The following is a 25,335-nucleotide window of genomic DNA, read 5'->3' on the forward strand; positions in this document are numbered from 1 at the left end:
TGCACCAATTTTGAGAACTCTTTTGCTACTCAACTCTGATTAAGGTACCTCCAGAAAATGTCTTCTGAACGCATCAACTGCCATCATCAGGTGCTGACCAATTAGTTCACCTTTTACGTACGATAAAAAGAAGTCATTCGGTCCCAAATCAGAATTATATGGGGTAGGTTCATCAAATGGATGGTTTGAGTGTTGAAAACTACAATTCTTTCCGTCGTTTTGTGAGAGCTAGCATTGCCATGGTGAAGAGTGATCCGTCTTCGGCGGTTGGCCTGATTTGATTGAAAGCCTGCTGGCAAACTGATGGATGTGATTCACTCACAATTTAATGTTCTATCACATCACAATATTCTCTGGTTTATGAGAAAAATTTGGGTTCTTAAGAGGTATTTTTCTATGTTTAATGGAAATTGTATGCAGTTTTATTATAAACAATAAAGTAAAATTATATATATATATATATATATATATATATCAGTTTCGAGGTATAGATTCGACACTTTTTCATCTGCTTTTCTAAAGGCTGCTCATACAAATTGACTGATCAGTATTAAGTTCTTTAATGGAAAACTTTTTTTTTACAAAATTTTTATTATTTTTTCTACTTCTCATTAATATATCAATTCGACAAATATAACAGTTTAACGTTCACCAAATTTAAAAAAAACAATTGAAAAACCTATACTCTTTTTGAACCACTTTTTCCTTAAAACAATTTTTAAAAACTTCAAGAGAAAATTTCCCCACTCAAACATACACACTAGGGCATTTGTGCGTAATGAGCATTTAAGCTTGGATATTTTATGCATATAAAGCAAATCGGGTCAACACTCAGCCGTCAATGCAAATTTCTACCATTTCATTAGGCGCATACATATCTTTCGCCACGTAAGCAACACTTAATCAACAAAACACACACGCACAGGAGTATTTATGCAAATTGACATGTATGCACATATGCAAGATCTGCTTAATTCACTGAGCAGTGACATACTTGGCGTATACGTGATCAAGCAACGCAATGCAAGGCAATGTACAGCAGAGAGGTTACGTATACGCCACGGCAAGCAAACAAAATAAATTTCTGCATATGCATAGAAATAAGAAAAGTGGCATTGCGTAAAACGATTTTGATGGCATTAGGTACTTATGTACATATGTATACGACTGTATAAGTGTAGCCGAGTGGCCGGCATACGTATTTCTCCGCCTGAACACGTTTACTTGCCCCTTCGACACAGTCGTGTCGACGCAAATTTGCAATGTAAATTAAAATGCATAAGTTATGCAATAGTACGCATCAGCTGACCGCCTGTGGTTCCACAGGCATACACCAGTTAACACTCGGGACATTATGCCGTAACATAAATGAAAAGCACACATTCCCACGAGTTGGCAATCGTTTATTAAAGTGAAATCTGTAACTGAGCAATCCGACGCTGCGGTGGGCAGAGAGTTACCTACACATAACAAGCGCTGACAGTTCACTGGTGAAATGTCAACAGTCTGCCAACAAAAGCGGCTGTCAGCAGGCCACCAACCGAATCACCCCCGCGGCTTTCAGCTGGGCTTTCGCGGATTGCCATTTCAACGGCTTGATTCGTTTAGCTCTCAGTGCCTTTATTGTTTGCTCCTTTTTCGCCACTTCTACAATTTTTGTAACCGTTTTTTTTAGTTCACCTTCTGTATGTTTGTATGCGCAGCACAGATCATCAACATAAATGGCTACACAAAACTGGAAGTCCCTGCAGAGCGGCGCACAAATTGATTTGAAGTGCTCTATTGAAGCGGATTTCGTCGAATCAGCAACGCAAGTGGGCATCTTATATACATCAGAGTGTATACTACATATACACTCTACATATGTGTGCGTGTATATGCATACGTGTGTCCATGAATGGAATTTTCATGTGAAGGCATATTCTCAAAATGATGAATTTAAGACCATTCAAATGCTTTTCAAAGCATTTTCTTTCAAGTCTGCTGCTCCGCTAAGTGAACCCCAATGACGTATTCAGCAGAATTCGCGAATCGATTGCCTCAACACACAGCCAACGCACTGGGTACGGAGAAACTGAGGTTTTTAAGTTTTATTTAGCAGATTTTTTTCATGGCTAGACCTTTTTCCCCCAAAAAGTTTTCGTGAGTTTAAATGCTCGTTCAATACAAGAAAAAAGGAAAGAAGACTGGGAATTTGTTTGGAATATTTTCAAGCTGCTCTTTGGTAATTGATAAACACAGGAATTTAAAATGTTTGTGTTTAATATAAAGTGTATAAATATTTTTAATTTAACTGTTCTAAAATACTGATATGTTACATATATTGCTTTATAAATAGACATGGATATTACTTACATTTTACTATCCTACCACACTATTTGATTTCTTGTATTTCTAACAACATATAGACTCTTCTTTAAAACAAATAAGTGCAGTATTGCCATCTCTTATACCGCTAAATAAGGTTTTGAACATCAAGTTTTTTTTGTTTTAATTTTACTCTGACACCTTTTTTTACATTAGTTTTAGTAAAAAATTGTTAGGAATTCATCAGCTTTATTGACACAATAAAATACAGTGAGCCTTGTTTTGACATAACCAGGGTCATAGCTACTAAAGCACAATTGGCAAGCTCAGGTGGTGGTGCAACCGATATTCGCAAATCGTGCCATGGCTCGTCAATGATCCGATCATTGCTAATGTGTACTTTGCTTTTCATATAATCCAACAAAAAGTGGTCAGGAAATCAATTCTCAGTCAGGCAGATGGAGGCAGAATTTCCCTAAGCTACCTCAGGCCATTCAGTTCCTTCAAGTGTGGAATAAAACAATGGTAGCCTGGTGATCCTCTAACACAAGCAGTATAGGGCATACTGGACAGTTACTTCGGACTAGTGTCGATACTGGACAGCGCTATGTGCTTAATGATGACTTAAATGTGGCTGCCTATAGTCGGACGCTCATACGCCTTACTTTTCAACCAACTAACCAACCAAAATATATAAAAGAAGATGATATAGAAGCTAAACTCATCAACCGAGATTTAATAATGCCTTTAAGTTGACTTCTAAAACAATTTTTCTATGTGCTATATACAAATGTGGATTTTATACAATATTGCTAAGCAAGGAGGGACCTTGCTAAAGGTAAGGTATTGTGAAACGTTTGTGGAGGCCTCTTAAAAGTGGAATAGCCATTTATTATATATATATATATATATACTGTAATTAAACCAGTTGTCTATTTTATTCACCACTCTCTAAGGCTGTACTAATTTGTTACATTTACATGATGCATTAACTTAGGTACGGAGTCGAAATTTGGCAATGGTTGACAATGAGGTAAGCTAGTTTTTACACACGTGACTTTGGAGTAGTGAATGAGTGAAATATCATCGGCACTACTGGAACAGTATTGTCAGAAAATACATTTAAATATTTTTTATAAATTTTTTTTAAGATCTACTGACTCTTAATGCAAGTTATCAAGGGACAGACACATATTTTTCCACCTTTGTTTTTTTCATTTTCTCTCTCTCACTGCTCTTAGATCGCAGCATTAAATTAGTTTTACACTGAGCTTGAATTTATAGAAAAACTTAAGAATTTTAAAACATTTTATATACCTACTTAGCGTATTCGCTTTCGTTAAATTCTAAATAACTTCAAAAAATTACTTTTTGGAAAAAATACACTTTGAATGTATATATATTATATAACTGCAAGTTTTGATTACTTCAAATACTTTTTATAATCTTCATATAAGTACTATATTGTATTGGTAAAAACGTAAAAATTTTAATAAAACACTGGTCTCCACTTTGGCCTCTTGTGCATATGTCACAACCACAAAAATGCGAAGAAACCATGAAAACAGCCACGAAAGAATGTCAGTCACAGTTTCACTCAATTTAAATTCATGAACTCAATATTACTTTGAGCCAATAAAGCTAAAGCGACTACCAAAAGTGCCCACAAGCAATATAACAACAATGTCAATAAAGCTAACCTGTGGGAAAGCGGCAGGCTACTTAAATAAATTACTACTAGTTTAAAATTAGCTTAGAAATCAGCCGTGGGGTAATTGGAATATGGTCTGCAAAGCATTTGTAAGATAACAGAAAACCAACAGTTGCGGGTTACCAAGAGAGACCGGTGTGAATTTAACCGAGTGTTATAAATGTAAAGAATATGAATTTGCCGACAATGTTTACTTTAAACGTTTTCAAGGCTTTTTACACCTCTGTACTTGTTGGGTTGTTTTAAGGTGTTTTTAATTTAATTTTTAATTTATTTTTTTAATTTTCTTTCTTTAAAGTATAGTTGATAAACCAGATGGTAGAGTATTCGAAGGTGTTTGATATTTAAGTTCAGTTTACTTTGACAAATTATCATTTACAACAAACAAGGACTGAAAATCGAAATCATTTATTTCCAAAGCTAGAGTAACAATATCTAAAAATGGCATAAATATATTTCCAAAACTAGAGTTATAAGGTTCACATGTCTTGAGGAACATTTCATAAACGATTTATATCAATAAATGAGCTTATTTATTGACCACTTATTGAGAAGTCTTTCAAAGCAATGAAGATAAATGTGCCAAAGCTAACCAGTTAGAAATGACAGTCGCGGTATTGTAGTGGAACGGCCGACTTTTTGGAAAAAATATTGAAAAGTGGATGGAGACACATTTTTTCTGAAACTAACGTGTGGTGTTCAAAAAAATAGACACTACAGCATAAAAATCTAAGACAAATTTAATCTCCCTGTCTGCAGGCTCAAGAAGCACTTTTCCTACATTATGTAAACTGACAGTTTTGTGACATGGAACCGGTGACTACAGAATACCTGATTCCAGATTGCCCAGAAACTTGTAGAAGCAGGCTCAAATCCTTTGAATCCAACTACGTGAACAGGGATCACATCATCTCCATTGCGCCGAGCAAGCGTAATGAATGCTGGATCTTTGAGATATATACATATGTGATATAGCAGAGAGCACAATAGAACATAGGTCGCAGTGCAAAACCTTAATTAATTTCTATCTATCTATATATCTAAGAAACAAACACATTATCGGGATGACTTTTTGATCATCATATCTAATCTTGAAATGAACTACTAACCAATTAAAAGCCAGTTAACGCTTCATCATTGACATGAAGCCTGCTTTTTTCGAAAAAAACTGTTGCAAAATTGGAACAATATGTTTTTCAGAAGCCCCTATCATAGTTACCGAGTATCGGAAAACCTGTTCAATTAGCTATTGAGCTAATAAACCAAAAATATCGGTAATTTCATAATTTAATTTTCTTTGCGTCTTGAAATAACGGTCGTTTAACTTTCAAAAATCACCATTAACTATCAATTCAGAGAAGGTGTATGGCTGAAAACAGCTAACCTTCGTAGAGTTTCGCAACGCCAAATTCACGAAATAAAATAAGAGTGAGTGTTAATTTCGGCTGCAGTGAAGTTAGAATACCCTTACATATACATTGAGACATAGATGTAATACACTTACGCCACTTATTTACTTATTTTTCCAGTCCTCGAAACACTTTTCATAAGCATTTTTTGGGATGGCCTTCAGCTCCTTCAGCGAATTTTGTTTTATCCCTTCGATCGAATGAAAACGGATATCATTCAAATCATTGTTGTAACTTGTTTGTATGTCAAACTCATGTCTTTTCGGCAGTTGTAATGATCTTCATCAATGTGGGATCGGAAGCATGTTCAATGGTCCTTCTTCATCCTTCACTTTTTTTATATTTTCATCAGTTGAATAGGTCAAAGGTCATCTAGAACGAAGCATGTCTTCAACGATCTCTCGACTGCCTTTAAAGGTTTGTGTTTTTGATAAAACTGAATCTCCGTAGGCCTTTTCCATAATTCGTAACGATTCCGCACACGAAACTTGGTTACAAATGTAAAATTTGAGACAAGTTCCGTTTCCGATATATTTTAATTCATTGTAAAAATCTCAACGCACTAAGGAGGTGCACTGACTTAAGCAGCTACTGTAAACAAACTGGTTGACAGATCATGCTCATATTTGGCATAGTAATTACTGGCGGTCCTACCTACTTCGCAAAATACATTTTTTTGGTATATTATTTACCCGGGGAAATTAATTACAATTTCAAGGTACTTTTTTTCCACAATGTTTATAAAATATTCCTTACAAGATTCCTCACAAGAACTCGATCAATTAGTTAGTATGTTAGCCATATGGTATTGTGGTTCGATTTGAACAATTTCTTCCAGGATTACACAACTGTCTTAAAAATTACCCATGCCAAATTTCAAGAAGATATCTCGTTAAAAGAAAAAGTTGTTCATACAAGCATTTGATTTTCTATGGCAGTTAAATGTTAGAGTGGTCGATTGGCGATTACCACAAATGAGCAGCTTCTAATGGAAAAAAATGTGTCAGCAAACTTTATTATCAAAATAATGGTTCGTTCGCGCGAATCTGTGTATGCAGTTATCTTATATCCGGTCAACATAATTGCCTGTAATTGTCGATTTTCAAAAGAAAATTTTGTACAGCGATGATGCTCACTTTTGGTTAAATAGGTGCGCTAATAAATAAAATTGTCGTATTTAATTAAGATAATCCACAAGCCATAACCGTCCCTGTTTTGTGTGCCGGTGCCTTTTATGGACAGAAAGAAGATGGAGCAGTGCCATATTTTGTCAAAAATAAATCCAGTCTTAATGTTACAGTCAATGAGGAATGCTATAGAAACCTTAAATTATTAATGGCTTTTTCGTGGCTGGTTCCAACAAACGGCGATACATGCTCAATTATGGCTGACATATGGCCACTATTGCTGCAAAATGTGGTCAAAATCAGACCTTTAAGTTGAAATTTATTTGAGCCAGCCGTGATAGTCACTTGCACGAAATCGTTTTTAAAACAAACTGTCAAACCCTTATCATTATAATGATGCTAAATATTTGGTCATAATTATATGCGTTATATTTCTCCTTGAAAATCACTTGTCTAAAAAAGCCACCCTCTATTAGAGCAATGTCTAAATATTTACAATATGAATATCTTTGGGGATAATAGAGAAATATTTTACTTACCGAAAAGACGATTGAGCCCAGAATAAAGATGTTATTCTTAGGTAGAGAATCATCTCGAATAAGTATTGATATTGATCTGGTCGATATAGCAATTGCCCTTGACATAAGTTGCTATTTTCTAAGATGACTCTTTCGAATGGAATCGCGAAGAGTCTTTATGGCTAAATGGGTCGAACTGCGTGAGAACAGCCACTTCTTTTTCTTCAAAATTGACACCGCTGTATGCATTGTAAATCTTTGTAACCGAATTTATGGCAAAAATGAGAATATTTCAAAACGGTGGCGGTACAAACTATCTGTGGTATATAATTTATTTTTTGAGAAACATAAGAACTTTATTGACTAGGTGTGGCTCTTTTAAGATTGCGTTAAAGTGATATTATTCATATAAAAATTAATTTGCAAGTTTTTTCGAAAACGGAATATAACTGGTCAACTCAAAAGTCATCAGCCTGTCGCATGGATGGCGCTGTTATGTGACCTGGTCTACGGAAAGGTGGCTTAGGTGTCAAAAAATTCAATATTTTTAGTTGATTTATATATTTATTTTTAACACTTGAACTAAAAATTTTTATTTTTCACGTTAGTTCCCTTTTCGTAGACCAGGTCACCTATATTTATATGACTTTACGTTAGTCCTAACCTTTAAAAGGCGCGTATAAATTTGACAACTGTCATAGTATTAGTTTGTGACTTACATATATCTTTTTGAATGAATGAACTCTTGTTATTGTGAAAAAATTAATAAAAAGGAATTGCATGAGTTGACGAAATATTGTATTGAAGAGAAAAATACAGTTAAAGGAAAAACTTGGCTAGAGGACTTTCACCAGAAAAATCGGCCATCATGCTAAGTTTTGACGTGGAGAAAGCTGCACCGAAGATGGGGAGCTCGTTGGACGCCTAAAAGGGATTGTTACCGCCGAAAGCATAAAAATTAAGTTATTCGCTGTAACAAGCACTCTAAAATGATATCCAAGCATATTAAATCCAACTTTTTGCGTCGATATGTGACATTCGATGAAAAATAGCTCCAGCATTTCATAGCGAAGTTCAATTGACGGCCATCGAGTGGACTGCACACAATGAACCCAGTCTAAGGCGTGGAAAAACGCAACAGTCTGCTGGCAAGCTTATGGCGTATGTATTTTGGGGTGCTGATGGAATAATTTTTATTGACAACTTTGAAAAAGGAAGTACAAACAACAGCGATTGTTACACAGTGTTGTGGGACCGTTTGAAGGGCAAAATCGCCGGAAAATGGCCATATTTGAAGAAACAAAAGTGCTATTTCACCAAGACAACGCACCGTGTCGAATCTCGAAAGAAAGCTCACTGGGGAGACATTTTCATCGAATGAAGAGGTGATCGCCGAAACTGAGGCATATTTTGAAACAAAGGACAAATCGTACTACAAAGGATGGGTCATTATAATCAGCATATCACCCTTAAAGTGACCCATGTTGAATAGAACAAGTAAGGAAGGACTAAGTTCGGGTGTCACCGAACATTTTATACTCTCGCATGATAAAGTGATAATCGAGATTTCATTATCCGTCATTTACATATTTTTCAAATACCGTATTTGTGTAAAATTTTATTCCGCTATCATCATTGGTTCCTAATCTATATATTATACAGAGAAGGCATCAGATGGAATTCAAAATAGCGTTATATTGGAAGAAGGCGTGGTTGTGAACCGATTTCACCTATATTTCGTACATGTCATCAGGGTGTTAAGAAAATATTATATACCGAATTTCATTGAAATCGGTTTTTGGTCCATAAGTGGGCGAGGCCACGCCCATTGTCAATTTAAAAAAAAAAGGCTGGGTGCAGCTTCCTTCTGCCATTTCTTCCGTAAAATTTAGTGTTTCTGACGTTTTTTGTTAGTCGGTTAACGCACTTTTAGTGATTTTCAACATAACCTTTGTATGGGAGGTGGGCGTGGTTATTATCCGATTTCTTCCATTTTTGAACTGTATATGGAAATGCCTGAAGGAAACGACTCTATGGAGTTTGGTTGACATAGCTATAGTAGTTTCCGAGATATGTACAAAAATTTAGTGGGGGGTGGGGCCAAGCCCACTTTTCCAAAAAAATTTCGTCCAAATATGCCCCTCCCTAATGCGATCCTTTGTGCCAAATTTCACTTTAATATCTTTATTTATGCCTTAGTTATGACAATTTATAGGTTTTCGGTTTTCGCCATTTTGTGGGCGTGGCAGTGGGCCGATTTTGCCCATCTTCGAACTTAACCTTCTTATGGAGCCAAGAAATACGTGTACCAAGTTTCATCATGATATCTCAATTTTTACTCAAGTTACAGCTTGCACGGACGGACGGACAGACGGACGGACGGACAGACAGACATCCGGATTTCAACTCTACTCGTCACTCTGATCACTTTGGTATATATAAACCTATATCTAACTGTTTTAGTTTTAGGACTTACAAACAACCGTTATGTGAGCAAAACTATAATACTCTCCTTAGCAACTTTGTTGCGAGAGTATAAAAAACGAATATTGTCAAAAAGTGTGTTTTGCTAAAAAACACCCTTAAGTGGCAATTATTTTTCCAATATTTTGTAATTTGATGGAAATGTGAGTCAAATATTGTATGAAACGATATTTTGATTTCCGAAATGAATTTCATCACGTTAAAATGTTGATTGAAAGCACAAATCGTGATATTTTTTTAAAAAGTTTAGAGTTTAGCAGCCAATAATGAAGTAGCGGAGTAACTCAGACTCACTTTTTGTATGAGTGTGAGTAGCTGTCACAGCGTTTGGTAAATAACAGTTGAAGGCTTTAGTTGCTGAATTCTTACTGTATTTTCTACAAACGCAAAGTAAATTTAAGGTCTTATAACAATTTCCATTTTTAAAATAACACCGCTTATCCTGCATGTTAAAATAAGTGACACCTCTTAGTCCTACGGGTTGGAATTCCAAACTCATTAACCGCCAATACAATACAAATAACTCTAGTATATTTTTCACGCTTTGAAGTGGCAACTCAACCGTTAATTAATATAACATAGGTGCTTAACACAAGCAGCACAAATCCTGCATTTCCGACACGCGCGCATTCTACAACCACATACAAGCAATTAACTCCCCGCGCAACACGCTATTATGCCAATGGACTTTCCCTTAGCAACGATTACACATAACGTAATAAAATGTTTTAGGTCAAAAGGATGTCCAGCAAATATCTACTCGTGCGATTGCCCACATGCACATATGCATGTATGTGTGTACAATTTATGCTTTCATGTGCCGCGCACGTGGCATTTTAGCCTAACAAACAAGTGCTTGCCCCTAAATATAGGCAACAGCGGCGCTGAGTAGCAATAACAAGCGACAAATAAGGGTTAAAGAGACTGCAAAACAACCGGCGACAGCATCCAGCAGTCTGTGAGCATATGCCCACAACCTACAAGCATATGCAAGAACACACAGACATGTAAACTTTTTAATAATTAACATACATATGTGCCATAATATGCCAGTGGATCGTAAGGTTTTATTTGCCAACGCCCAGCATTCTTACTTAACGCCGTGCACCCTAACACATACAGTCACGCACAAAGCGAACGCGTAATTCATAGCTAGTAAGTTCAATTCCTTGTTAGCGACACTTGGCTGTCCATTATGTGTGCTTGGCCGACCGACTGGCTGACTGCCGCCAAAAACACATCACAAGCACACGCACACAAGCGCAAACAGCATCGTCATCGCCATCGCGATTATAGGAGGACAGTTGTAACACTAAGCGTGAGTAGGTCAGCAGTTGTGCTTTGCGGCGGTGTTTATTGCCGCCCGTCGGAAATTTTCACAATTCACTGATTTCCGTTACTTTTTCCGCCCTCTACACGGCAACCACAGCTGGGCCAAAGATTTTATATTCAAACACTATACTGCTCAGCATCACACACATTCTGTTGTTGTTTATTTACACAAAAGTGACTTTATTTATTTATTTTTTTTTTTAAATAATTTTTCACAAAAACAAAACAAATTTAATTATTTTTTTACGGAAAAAGTAAAAAAAAATCCCCATCAATCGCTCCTACCGAACAAAAAGAAATTTGTCACATTATAACTGTTTGGGTAATATATATATATATAAATTTTTTTTTTTGGTTTCGTTTTAATTTTTTCCAAAATTTAATCGCGGATTTCCGCTTCCGGCAAACGTACGCGTTGCTGCTTACGACAAAACTGGCCGCATTACGAATGTGTCAGCTCTTTTTTTTATCAAACCGACATAAAGACGACGAGCATATTCACGAGCTATTGCAACAACAAATTTTTGCAACGCTCGCTTAAACGAACTTGTTCACTCAACACGTTGCACCGTTATATTATATATTATGTTCACTGGACACAAAATTTATTAAATTCAAAACACAACACGTTCACTTGCAACATGTTGCATGCAACGCTGTGTGTTTGATCAGAGAACGTAAAACATATGATTTTGTTGTGCACAAAGCAGACAGCCCAATGTGGCTTGCTTTGACGAAAACTGTGTCGCTTGCTCACTTAATATTTAGGTATGTCTAAATATATAGTATATATATAAGAAGATACACAACCACTTGCTTAAAGTTTTCATTTCAACAGCTGAGACACGTAGTAAACAAGTTTAAGCTTTTCACAATTCGCAAAATGGGGTACTTTGCTTTGCGCATGTGCTTTTTAGAAGCATTTCCCCGACTTTACTCAGCAGTTCCCTTTATCGTAACTACGCTTACGGTAATATACAATAAATTTTCGGTGCAAAACCTGCGTAATCAAAATAATGGGAAGATCTAGAATTTATAGAATACGTAGCCTGTAATTTCCCGATAAACTCAAACTGTACAAAACTTAAACCAAGACGAAAATTCGCTTGAAAATTCCTTAACTACGAAAGAGACTCAAGCTTCGCAAAATGAGAAGAGTTCTAAAAAGACAACTAAACTTAAAGAGAACGTAAATAACAGTTAAATTGCCGAAATTTAGCAGAGACCGTATTCCCAATTCAAAATATGGTACAAAATGTAAAAAAAAAACAAGATAACACGTTAACTGCAGTTGAAAAGCTGATGCCAATCGTTCAGTTTTGGTGAAAACTATTTGTTTTATTGGCACGATCTGAAAAGTTTCTCCGAAGTTTGTAGACAATCCTCTATGCCAAATTTTGGGAAGATAGCTTGTGAGATAAAAATGTTTTCCTTACAAGAAATGTATTTTAATCCTTCAGCCTGTATGTCAACTATATACTAACTGGTCAATTGCAAACTTCTGGGCTATCATAGTAAAACACATTTTTTTGGCAAAATTCGTTCTTTTGTAGTTCAAGGGTGACCCAGGAACTTTTCGATACCAATTTTATACTCAAGCAAGATTTCGCAAGAGAGTATAATAGTTTTGTTCACCTAATGTTGTAAGTATCAGGTGAAACTAATCGAGTTAGATATAGTGTTATATATGGGGTATTCCATACCAAATCGACCACTTTTGAGCCCGTCCCCTTTAGGTTTTGCTGATCCTTTTCTACCCTTTGAAAAACATTTTTGAGAATTTTTTCAAAATTTTTTGTCCAACTTCAAAAAAAGTTATGAATTTTTCAAAAAGAGGCTTTTTGATTTTCAAATAGCCATAACTTTTGTAGAAATTGACTTTTGGGGACCTTTTCTTTTTAAATGTTTGTTTTTGAATGATTTTTTCGAAAAAAGACACGAAAAAATTTAACACGATCGGTTTTTTTAAGTAAATAAAAATCCAAATCCAAAAATCCCGTTTTTTGTGCTTTTCCCCCAATTTTTTTTCAAAATTGACTTTTTCATTCGATTCCTTGTTCAATTTTACATAAGAATCAGTGTTCAAAAGTATGGGACTCTGATCCCAAGAACAACAAAAAAAATGCAAAGTTGTCGTTTAGTAGAATTTTTTAGATTTTGAAAATATTTTTATCAGAAAGCTGAGATTTTTTTACATAAAATTGGATAACTGCAAAATTTTTTTCACTCAATTTTGAGGTCGTTAAAAAATAAAAGAAATAGTCATTTTTTGTTTGATCTCAATCTGAACTGCGCGCCAAAAAACAATGGAGCAACTTTGACCACTAAAAAGTTTACAGATATTCTTATTTTGGTCTATATTATGATATTCTAAAGTTTCGTCAAAATCGGAGAACCACGGGTACAAAACCATGTCGCCAATTGATGGAATGGCCCATGTATGTATGTATAAATAATAAATTGAACCAATTTATATGTGTATTTTTTTGTTTTTATGTTTGGATATTCCCGGATGTATGTGTATATATACATATATATGTGTAGATATGTATACTTATATTTGCTCGATAAGAAGAGATCGTGAAAAGAAAATTAACAATGTGCAGGCAATTAACCTCTGCACCTGTGGATAGGTAATTATATGCATCAATATATTTTAATATAATTTTTATTTGAATGTTTGTTTGTATGTATATATTAGTAAGTACTAAGTTATGTTTGTTAAATTTATTTATTTTATACGAAGTGAATACGTAAATATGTATGTTTGTATTTATTCTCGCTTAAACATTGGATTTTCTTTGTGCCTTTTTCATACCAATTTTATGCGATCCTGCTTACTGTTTGAAGAAACTTGTATTTAATTTGTTGGTTTTCTCTAACTTCTCTAACTCTCTTTCTAACGGGTGAGCTTGTATACGCAAGGGTAAGCTTATAAGGCAGTAAATGATTTCCATATGAATTTATATTATACAAATATATGGATCATATATTTAGTCAAACTGTTTTTTGTTCCCGTTTTGGAATCGCTCAAACGGATTATACCACATAAAGTTTATATATATAGTAGCACAATTTGTATTTCCAGAGAAGTCACGGAAGCCGCATAAATCGACTCTGGAACATAATTCATCGTGGGATTTGTATTTGTGAGATATCATTTAGATTACTCACGAACTGGGACCACTTTTCCAAACGAAGTGGTGATATTGACTCCGTAGTGTATGAAAACTGGTCGGAAATCGCATTCCATTGAATCCGCGGAGTGTTTATTGTGCGTCGAATATAAGGAAATTAGTGTGCAATAGATTTTCTTTAGGTACTTTAGAATATTAGTGTGGTTCGCCATTATCTTTTTTAACGAAAACTCTGTTGTTTTGAGGATTTGTGTCACTTATGCTAGTGACTCTTATGCTTGTGGAAGACTGTGATTTCCCGAAAAGATATCATCTACATATGTTTGGTGTTTTCTGTCAATTCGTGTAGTGTTTCAACGCCTAAGAACTGGGCACAATTAACGCCGAAAGATCACTGTTTTTAACTTGTAATCTCGCAGTGGACTATTGGGGGATTTTCGACAAATGATTCTTGATCGTTTTTATGTACGACTTTTCTATGTACGTCTATAAATTTTTTCGATATCTCCGTTGAATTCGTATTTGAAAATATGCCATTAATCCTGGTTGGAACGTGGGCCCCGTAAATAGAATATCCTTTAAGAAATTCCTCGAGCTGGTGGTTTCTGGGACATTGAAGATAACTCTTACTTGAGTTGTTTTTTGTCTGGCTTTACTACTGCATGTGCGTTGATGAATTTTTTGCATGGGCTTACTTCCTCCATGTGATCTAAATGGAGGTATTTTACTTCCAAAACTTCCTCAATTGTGAATTAAGGTATTCGTTTGAGATTTCCTCAACTTGAGCTGTAATGGTGGTAGCTGGTGCTACCGAACCGAAAGTAATATTTTGAGCCAGTGGTGTGTTTAGAAATTTGTCAAATAAACTGCTATTCCCAAATATGTGGCAATTCAGACCTCGAATATTCAAAATTATTCACAACATTTTTTGTTATTGCTATTTATTTATTTATAAGTATTTGTGTTTTCTTTACCAAGCCGTTTCAGTTTTTAGAAATTAGTTGATATTTAGTGCTACCCTAGTAGGGCATAATGATATGTTCCGTATATACTATGAAATCGTATGTTTGTTATTTCTCAGTGAAGAAAGCGCGCATAAATGTAATTGAAAAACAATAATAAAACTGTGCCCTTCGATGCGGCGGCTATGAAAAAGTTTGAATACCAATAACACGTCTGAAGAACAAGAAAGCGGGGGGGCGATGCTTTGCCGGCCAAGCTATTTCAATACGGCAGCGGAGAACTTAAGAAGCATGCATCAGCTTCTTTGTAAAATATGGTTGGATGGAAGCATGTCCATTTGTTGGAATTTAAGTCTGCTCTGCCCAATCTGAAAATGTGGGAGCCCACAATCTGCACTAACTACCATGAGATAAGTCTCCCCAACATCGCGTATAAGGTTCTATCGAGCACATTATGTGAAAGATAAGGGCCCACCATCAACAAGCTGACAATTGAGCAATTCCAAAAGCTCCATCAGGATCGGGAAGGATCTCTCCGAGCCGTTCGATACCAAACGAGATTTTAGACAAGGCCACTCTTTTTCGTACGACTTCTTCAATCTACTCTTGAAAATAATTCGAGCTGCAGAACTAAATAAACAAGGTACCATCTTCATAAGAGTGTACAGATGCTGGCGTACGTCGATGATATTGATATTACATAATTCATATCTTCTGTAATCAAACAAACTTGGAACCAGTATTAATAGCAACAACATTGTCAGCCTCAAAATCCAACGCAGAATATCGCTTTCCAACAGGTGCTACTCCGGACTGAGTAGGATATTCAGAAGTAAAGCCCTCTCTCGACGAACAGAAACAAAACTCTATAAGTCACTCATTAGTCCCATCCTGCTTTATGGTGCAGAGGCATGGGCGATTACAAAACAGAAAAACAAAATTTGAGACAAATTCTTTGTTTGATATTTTTATTCATTGTAATAGTCGCTACGCACTACTGAGGTCTGCCAACTTAACCAGCTGCTGTAAATAAACTGTTGACAGATCGCGCTCATAGTTGGCAAACTAATTAAGGACAGTCCTGCCAACTTAGCAAAATTATTAAAACTGTCATTAAGATAATATGGTAATTCAGAATCTGGTGCAAATGGTCTTGCATCTCTGCAAATGCAAATTAGCGAGCATATTTTTGCTCTTACACTAACAAAATGAATAGCGATGCATCTGCTACACCCTTGCAAATAAGCAACACTAAAAAACCATTATATTATTTGCAACACTGGTTTCCAAATTATCAGCAGCTATCAAAAATAAAAACATTGTAAATAAAGAGAAGAAATGGAGCAAACCGGTTTGAATAAAATAAAGCTAAAACAGGAAAAGCTGAATAAAAAGTGGAGCGAAACAGAAATCCAGAGTTTACTGCCTTTCTTGCGGGAAACTCCAGAAATAAAAGTGAAATTTGTGCTATGTGCCATATAAAAAAATATTTCTTACCTTCAATGTCCATAATTTCTTCAGCAGCTTCATCAAATAAAGCGTCAGTCAATTTTTCCCTAAAACTTTTTTTCGGCACATTTTCCAATTTGTGCGAAAATTTTGTTTACCCTCAATGTTTTTCTTCACCGATCAGCTGTGAATTAATGGTATTGGTGCAACCCTTGCAGCACAGAAACCACAAAAAAAGCCGTTCATTGTTGATGGAAAATATTTGCAATTGCATAATTTTGCAAACTCAGATGCACAAGATTCTGAATTGCCCTAATATATTTTTCGGTTTGTTTACGGAAAAAAAACAAAAACACATTGCTATTATTTTCTCTCCCGTTTTTCTTTTGTTTGTTATAACTGCTACTTTTTTGTGACCGCACTGTTAATCATACATATGTATGTACACAAAAAAGGGGAAAAATATATGTGCTCTCTCAGTATAACATGTATTTACATATGTATGTACGTGAGCAAATTATTATATATATATGTATTGGTGATATACATACCAACACATATATATTTTTATATATGTATAGCAACTAAAAAGAGAGATAAAAGGTAAAGAAAATCTAATCAAGAAATACACATATGTATAAATGAACATTTAATATATGTATACATACATATTTCACGTATATGCCCAGTATATTAAGAGAATCTATATACATATACTAGTATATTACCAATATATTTTGCACACATACATATGTATATACGAGTTATACTGACAGAGCAAATGTTATATATTTTTTTTCTTGTTTTGGTTTTTTTTTGTTTGGAGCTTTTGATATTGCTCAACGTCAATTTGTTGACGGTGGGCTTTAATCTTTCACATAATACGAGGTGTGTTCAAAAAGTATCGCGGATTTTGTGATTTTTCAAAAATTATTTATTTATTCATGAATATCTATTTTGTCCCCTTTAAAGTAATCCCCATGAGATATTATACACTTGTGCCAACTGTCCAATCTTCGAAGCACTTCAAAAAATCATTTTTTTTATCTTCTTCAGCTCCTCTTTCGATGCCGTCTTTATCTCATCAAGAGAAGCGAAACGTCGTCCTTTCATGGGCCTCTTCAGTTTAGGGAATAAGAAAAAGTCACAGGGGGCCAGATCTGGGGAATACGGTCAGCAAACTGTCGCGATACTTTTTGAACACACCTCGTATGCTCTGTAGAACCTTATACACCAGGCATAATGGGATGCCCAACTTATTCCAGTGTGAGAGCGCCTCAAAATAAGCGTTTTTTAATAACATTTTGCATTGTGGCCAGATTGAACAAAATAAGAGCTTTTGGGCATTTAAATTAAAACATCCAACATTTATTACGATTGCAAATTATTATATATTGGACTTTTAATATTTGGCGAAACTACTTAGATCCTTTTTTATGATTTTATGGTATATTAAAACAAATGACTTTTGATCTTTCAATACATATTAAAAGAGTGTTTTCTCTTATTTCCTCAAAAAGCAATGCTTAATTAACACACAAAATGCTTTATGATCCATTTGGTGTCTATATTTTTTTAATACCTAATAGAAATCACCTACTACCGTCTAGTAGAGTAATAGTATTATCTATGTATGTGTCAGCCTCAGTAGAGCGTGGACGGGTCTTCAGCCGCACTTTTCTTGGAATTAAAAAAGAAAAGCAAAATTTCCCGCAAATGTCGAGAATTCGGCTCAAAAAGTCACATTTTCAGTTGAGAATAAGTTTGGGATGCAAACAGATCTCTACAAATATTTTGTTTGGTTAATGTTGACACAAATGTCCAAGATCGATGGGGATCTCTTTATCTCTGTTATACATGATGCGGAGGAGACTTATCGCACGGTAGTTAGCGCAGATTGTGGGGTCTCACGTTTTCCGGATTGGGCAGAGCAGACTCAAATTCCAACAAATGGACGCCCAACCATATTTTACAAAGAAGCTGATGCATGCTTCTTAAGTTCTTCGCTGCCGTATTGAAATAACTTGGCCGGCAAACCATCGCCCCGCCGCTTTCTTGTTCTTCAGACGTGTTATTGGTTTTCGAACTTTTTCATAGTCGCCGCATCGAAGGGCACAGTGAATAATTTTGTATATTCGAGGTCTGAATTGTCACATATTTGGGAATAGCAGTTTATTTGACAAATTTCTAAACACACCACTGGCTCAAAATATTACTTTCGGTTCGGTAGCACCAGCTACCACCATTACAACTCAAGTTGTGGAAATCTCAAACAAATACCTTAACTCACAATTGAGGAAGTTTTGGAAGTAAAATACCTCCATTTAGATCACATGGAGGAAGTAAGCCCACGCACAAAATTCATCAACGCACATGCAGTAGTAAAGCCAGACAAAAAACAACTCAAGTAAGAGTTGTCTTCAATGTCCCAAAATCCACTAGCTCGGAGAATTTCCTAAAGGATATTCTATTTACGGGGCCCACGTTCCAACCAGGATTAATGGCATATTTTCAAATACGAATTCAACGGAGATATCGAAAAAATTTATAGACGTACATAGAAAAGTCGTACATAAAAACGATCAAGAATCATTTGTCGAAAATCCCCCAATAGTCCACTGCGAGATTACAAGTTAAAAACAGTGATCTTTCGGCGTTAATTGTGCCCAGTTCTTAGGCGTTGAAACACTACACGAATTGACAGAAAACACCAAACGTATGTAGATGATATCTTTTCGGGAAATCACAGTCTTCCACAAGCATAAGAGTCACTAGCATAAGTGACACAAACCCTCAAAACAACAGGGTTTTCGTTAAAAAAGATAATGGCGAACCACACTAATATTCTAAAGTACCTAAAGAAAATCTATTGCACACTAATTTCCTTATATTCGACGCACAACAAACACTCCGCGGATTCAATGGAATGCGATTTCCGACCAGTTTTCATACACTACGGAGTCAATATCACCACTTCGTTTGGAAAAGTGGTCCCAGTTCGTGAGTAATCTAAACGATATCTCACAAATACAAATCCCACGATGAATTATGTTCCAGAGTCGATCTATGCGGCTTCCGTGACTTCTCTGGAAATACAAATTGTGTCACTATATACATAGTATATTCGCACACAAAGCGATAATGCGAGCACAAGCCACTTACCAGTTTCGAAAGCAAAAGTGGCTCGTCTAAAATCGATAAGTTTACCAACAATTGTCCTTCTTTGTAATTGTTAACTTACACATAACATACATACATATATCAACATATTTTTTCTACTACTAAGCATCATCCTAGTTGTTTCTACAATTTTTTTACTACAGTCTAATCGTGTTTTTCCTAATAATGTACAGACAAACATATACACAAATGTAAATACTTTTGCTCATACTGATAACTTCCCAATCTATCTTTATGAGGTACTTCTCTCTTTTTCCAATCATATTTTACTTGTATCGGTATACATGCGATATTAGTTAACGTAAGGTAACCATGTAGAGTGGAAGCATTGCTTCTCGAAAAAGTGCTGATTTTTTTTAATAACGAATTACTAAAAATAACATCAAGTGTGAGAGAAATTTTATTGTGACAATACAAGTAAGAAAGTAATGCGCAAGTAAAACTTCTGTTAATATGTGCATGTATCAACAGCAATGAACCTTTGACTTATGACAATTTTGAAACTTCAAGAGTATTCGTAACTTGAGAAAATATCTAGATAAAGTGTTAGTTATGTGGAATCGATAGAAATATGTAACAAACGTTTAGATAATTCGATATCAATTTTACTGAACTCTCAATTAAACTAGAAATCAAAAAAGAATAATTCACGAAAAGTTTTATGAAGGCGGTATACATCACATATGATCAAAAAAGCTATGCAAGAATATATAGTACATATATGATATTATATTAATATTAATCATTAATAATTTATGTGTAGTGCTTTATATCAGTCTAAACGAGAATGTTGAGATGGTTCAATAATTTTATCTAAACAGCTGTTACAGCAACTTGATTGTCAGCTTACAACTTAATCACTAAAATTTCCACCCTCCTCGTTACCACCATTAAAATTCAAATGCTTATGCATGTTCCTAAAGTTCTTCACAATTCTCCGCTTAGTATATTACAATATCAAATCCTGTCCTTACCATGCCATTTTTAAAGGGTTCGAAATATAGTAGTGTCAACAATCAAATTTTATACATCTAAAACAACACATTTGTTGCAAATCAAGTAAGGAAGCGTTGAGTTGCAGCCGAACAATTTTGATTCTTGCAAATAGAAAGTATCAAATGAAAGTATACTCAAAACCATATACTATATACGTATTTCCTTGCAATTTTATGAAGATAACCCATACCTTTAACGATGTTCTGCTGGAATAACGAAAATAATTGCATATAGTATATATGGGCTATATGAGCGATGGGGTAATTTGTAGATCGGTTTCACACATTTAAACTAGTACGAAAACAAATACAAATTATCGAAAATAGCTTTAATGTTTTCAAAATAATCTCAATTAAAATTTATACACTTCCGCATGCGTTTGCACCAAATTTACTGGCACATTTGCTATTCAGGTGACGAAACGTTTTTTGCTTTAATTTTTACATTCCTGAAGAAAACGTAGCCAATTAATGACAACGCGGTGGATGACTTAATAAATCAATGTTTTAAGTACTTAAAAATTCAGTTGCTTCAGGCGATATATGAAAGCTCGCATGACCCGGTTTCGGCGGTTGGTTTTCCAAATTTCCTCAAAGAGAACTGGCAAACAAATGGGTGTATCATTCAGAACTTACTGTTCTGCGTTATTCCAGTGGTACGGTTGCAATATGTTCTTCGTGTTCTTTAATGGCGAAGACACTGCTTAAGGGGGTATTTTACTCTAGAAGCATGAATTTCAGGTAATTTTTAAAGTGTCGTAAAAAAAGGCAATTAATATTTTTACTATCCATTTTTTATGGTATTTTTATTGATATCTTAAAAATACAGAAAAAAAATTTTACAAAAAAATATTAAAAATTAAAATAATTAGAGGAGGGGAGAGACAGGTGTAAAAAAAATGGCGCATCCTGGTGACATTGATCCTGACTCTCCTGGTGGTATGAAAAAAAAATTAAAAGAAATTCTTAATCAGCAAGGTAAGTTTTTTGAAAAAATGGCGACTGCCTGAAAATAAAAATCATTTTTACGCTTTGTTTTTGAAATTCCTGAATTTTTTTTTAAATATTAAAAACAAAAATTTTGACACGATGCTTATAGGAACAATAAAGGATTATATAAAGAAGGTTCACACAAAATTTCAAGTAAATCGGTTGTATAGAACTTGAGATAATGCCGGTCCCGTGTGGAAAAAGGTAGTTTCGAGAAAAACGCGTTTAAAAAATTCGATACGGCCGAACCGGGCTAGGTACTGCATCACTAAAGTAACTGTAGCTCTTAAAATAATTTTAATTTTTAAAAATCCTTTGGAGGATATGTTCTTAAGGGTCTAGACTTTAAATATATGAAAAAAAAATCGAATTTTTCAAAATTCTAGAGTAGAATACCCCCTTAAGATGTTATAACCGAGTTTACAACAGCGGGCCAGTTGCTTTTCCTTTGTATTCTTTGGCGCCAATTAAACATTCCAAGTGTAGCCAGCTCCTTTTCCACTTGGTCTTTCACAAAGAGTGGAGGTCTACCTCTTCCTCTGCTTTCTCCATCGGGTTTCATCCACTCGGACGACATGACCTAGTTAGCTTAGCCGCTGTCTTTTAGTTCGCTGAACAATGTCGATGTCGTTGTATCTCTCGTACAGCTTCTTGTTCCATCGACTGCGATATTTGTTGTTGCCAATTCAGAAAGGACCATACATCTTCTGCATAACCTTTCTCTCGAAAACTTGTAACGTCAACTCATCAAATGTTGTCATCATCCATGCCTCTGCACCATAGGGAAGGACGGCGACTATGAGTGATTTGTGTAGTTTGGTATTTTTTCGTCGAGAATGTTCTTTTTTTCTCAATTGCTTACTCACCTAGCATCTATTGGCAAGAATTATTCTGCGTTGTATTTTGAGGCTGACATTGTTCTTGGTTCCAAGGCAGACGAAATTATCTACGACTTCGAAGTTATAACGATCAACAATAACGTGAGAGACTAGTCACGAATGCCACGACAGTTTGTTTGATGATAGAAGATATAACGTCTTGCCCTCGTTCACTACCAGACCCATTTGCTTCACTTCTTTATCCATTCTGGAGAAAGCAGAACTAACGGCGCAGCTGTTAAGGCCAATGATATTAATATCATCGGCGTATGCCGCTTATAGAAGATGGTTCTTTTTCCATCAGATTAAAGAAGTCGCACGAAAGGAAGTCGCCTTGTTTGTAACCTCGTTTGGTATCGAACGGCTCGGAGAGGTCCCTCCCGATCCAGACAGAGCTTTTGGTATTGCTTGGCGACAGTTCACACAGCTGAACTAGTTTTCCGGGGATATCAAATACAGACATAGCGGCTTAAAAGCAGTTGTTGTTTGTCAGTTATATTTCCACGAGTCTTTTCCAAGATTTGGCGTATGGTGAATATGTGGTCAGTTGTTTATTTTCCAGGCTTAAGCCGCACTCATAATTTCCAATCAGTTTGTTGACGGTAGGCCTTAACTTTCAGGAGGCTTACCCCACGACAGTTGGACCAGATTGTGGGGTCTCTCTTTTTGTAATTCCAATGGAGGGCAAGCTTTCGTCCGACCGTGTTCTACAAATGAGCTAAAATATGCTCCTTATCAATTTTTCGGAGCCATTTTTCCATCAGCCCCGCTGCTTTTTTGTTGTTCAGACGGGTAAACGCAACTCGAACTTCTTCATGGTCGGAAAATGGATCGACTGTCGTTTGCATTTCCCGAAAACCAATGGCTTATTTTGCAGCTGTACGTGAGGAGCTTTAAATGCCGTCCCACAGTTCCCTAATACCGGGATGCTGATGCTCTCAGAGAGCAGGAGTGCAAGTCGAGTAGAAAATCGTTTAGCTGTCTGTTTGCACTGTAGCTTCATGACGCTGAACCTTCCTTGTGTTTGTTGACGTGTGCTTTTTGCTGCTCTGAAGCGGGTGCGTATCTTGGCTGCAAAAAGATAGTGATATGAGTAGATGATAGGACCTCGGAGGGTACACACGTCTTAAACATTGGAGACGTGTCTTCCGCCTATCACACCATCAGCGATCTTGTTGGTTGGTAGCTTGATGAATTTTAATATGATGGAATCTACTACTACAGATAACTATATATAGGGCACCGTTGAAATGGATCAGCCTCAACACATTTTGGCATGTTTCGTCATGGAGGCTGAATTTACCGACCGTTGTGCCAAAGATGCCTTCTTTGCCAATTCTGGCGTTAAAGTCGCCAAGATCGATTTTGACATCGTGGCAGTGTCAGCTCTCAAATGTGCATGGTGCTAGACTTTCATCCACCTTGAAGTATGCCAGGACTCGGCAACAAAATCTCTCTCCCACCTCGAATTCCACACCGACATTGCGCTCTTTTATGTGACCACTGTGGTAAATGTCCTGAGAACCTACTCTACTTGTCCCGTCCATCACACTTCTTGGACGGCGATGATGTTAGCCTTTACTTTAACGAGGGCATTAATCAGCCGCACCTTCCCAATTAAGTAACCGGGAATTCCAGCTGCATGCCCTTAAATCGCAATCCTTAATTCGTTTTCAATGGTCATCGTCAAAAAGGGCTCCTCTAGTCCGAGGCTTTTGTTTTCTTTTCACTTTAGCTCGCTTTCAAACTTTTTTTTGGCTACCCAGAAGATACTTGGTCTAAGACCGGAAGTCGTAAGCTGCTGGAGTCATTTGCAAAAAAATCGTTTCTGGCCACTCCCAAGTGAATGGCGCTTCTACACATAACTCTATTAACCATATCTTAGAAAAATGCTTGGCATTATATTCTCATTCAAAATCTTTAATAGAATAGTTAGGAGTTTTTTTCTCTTGTCTGAACTTAAATTTAATATCCCGGTTCGCTTTTCGAGGCAGTTTAGGCTTGTGGATCAAATTGCTAGTTAAACGAACCATTCCGTCGCATATGTCATGATTTAAGTTTTCATTCCTGGATATTTAATTTTTCTGATTTACTTTTAGAAATTAAAAAACTACTTATATTGCTTTCTCTCATTAAATAAAATTTTAACAATTGGTTATAACGTATTTTAAGTCTTATCTGTTAAAATTTTTGTTTTTGTTGCTGGGCAGTTTTATGTCTCGAGGTTTAAAAAGTTGATTGGAATTTCATGACTCGTCTGATTCCGCACGTTTGCGAGATGCAGAAAGAAAATGATGTCCAATATCATTTAACTTTGCCTGCCCAGAAGCAATAATACCTGTTTTGGCGGACGATATCAGACTTCAGATTCGGTATCTCTTAGGATACGCATTATCCACTAGAGTAAACGTGGTGCGAAACCGAGCCGCTGTTGCTTGAATTACCGACCTTTCTGGGCAATTATATGTATGTATATGTCGATCGCGTCAAGCCCTTCAGTTTAGCAATAAATTTACACGATTTGTAAGCATTATTATAGAATAAGTCTACCCAGTATTAAATATTAAGCTAAACTGAGTATAAATGAATTAGCATTTTTCCTAAAGACCAAGTCGGAAAAAAGAATTGCCTCATTCAAAACCACACCTCCAAAAAACACCCGCTATATCAGAATAGTATAGGTACCAATACTGAGCACTGTGTTAATCCGAGAGAAACTAGAGCTTCATTCGATTTGAAAGTATCCTTCACTGTTTTATACCCTGAACAGGGGATATTAAAGTTTGTCACGATGTTTGTAACACCCAGAAAGAAGCGTCGGAGACCCTATAAAGTATATATATATAAATGATCAGT

General features: G+C 35.8%; 2 protein-coding genes across 6 annotated transcripts in view; one reads left to right on the forward strand and one right to left on the reverse strand.

The window, feature by feature from the left end:
- LOC126767379 (GTP-binding protein Di-Ras2-like) overlaps positions 1–11,306 on the reverse strand; it is a 146,704-nt gene extending 135,398 nt beyond the window's left edge. Inside the window, exon 1 of one of the 5 annotated variants that reach the window (XR_007669080.1) lies at positions 5,523–6,304. The gene's annotated coding sequence lies outside the window, so the exon portion shown is untranslated. Of the gene's footprint in view, positions 1–5,522; positions 6,307–7,093; positions 7,382–11,173 lie in introns of those variants that run through there. The other 4 variants (XM_050484911.1, XM_050484910.1, XM_050484909.1 and 1 more) reach the window with 4 other exon arrangements.
- An 8,625-nt stretch (positions 11,307–19,931) lies between these two features.
- LOC126767381 (uncharacterized) overlaps positions 19,932–25,335 on the forward strand; it is a 36,094-nt gene continuing 30,690 nt past the window's right edge. The window contains exon 1 of the mRNA XM_050484915.1: positions 19,932–20,033. The gene's annotated coding sequence lies outside the window, so the exon portion shown is untranslated. The remainder of the gene's footprint in view (positions 20,034–25,335) is intronic.

Source organism: Bactrocera neohumeralis, unplaced genomic scaffold (genome assembly GCF_024586455.1).
Source record: "Bactrocera neohumeralis isolate Rockhampton unplaced genomic scaffold, APGP_CSIRO_Bneo_wtdbg2-racon-allhic-juicebox.fasta_v2 ctg584, whole genome shotgun sequence".
In the NCBI taxonomy this organism is placed as follows: Eukaryota; Metazoa; Arthropoda; class Insecta; order Diptera; family Tephritidae; genus Bactrocera; species Bactrocera neohumeralis.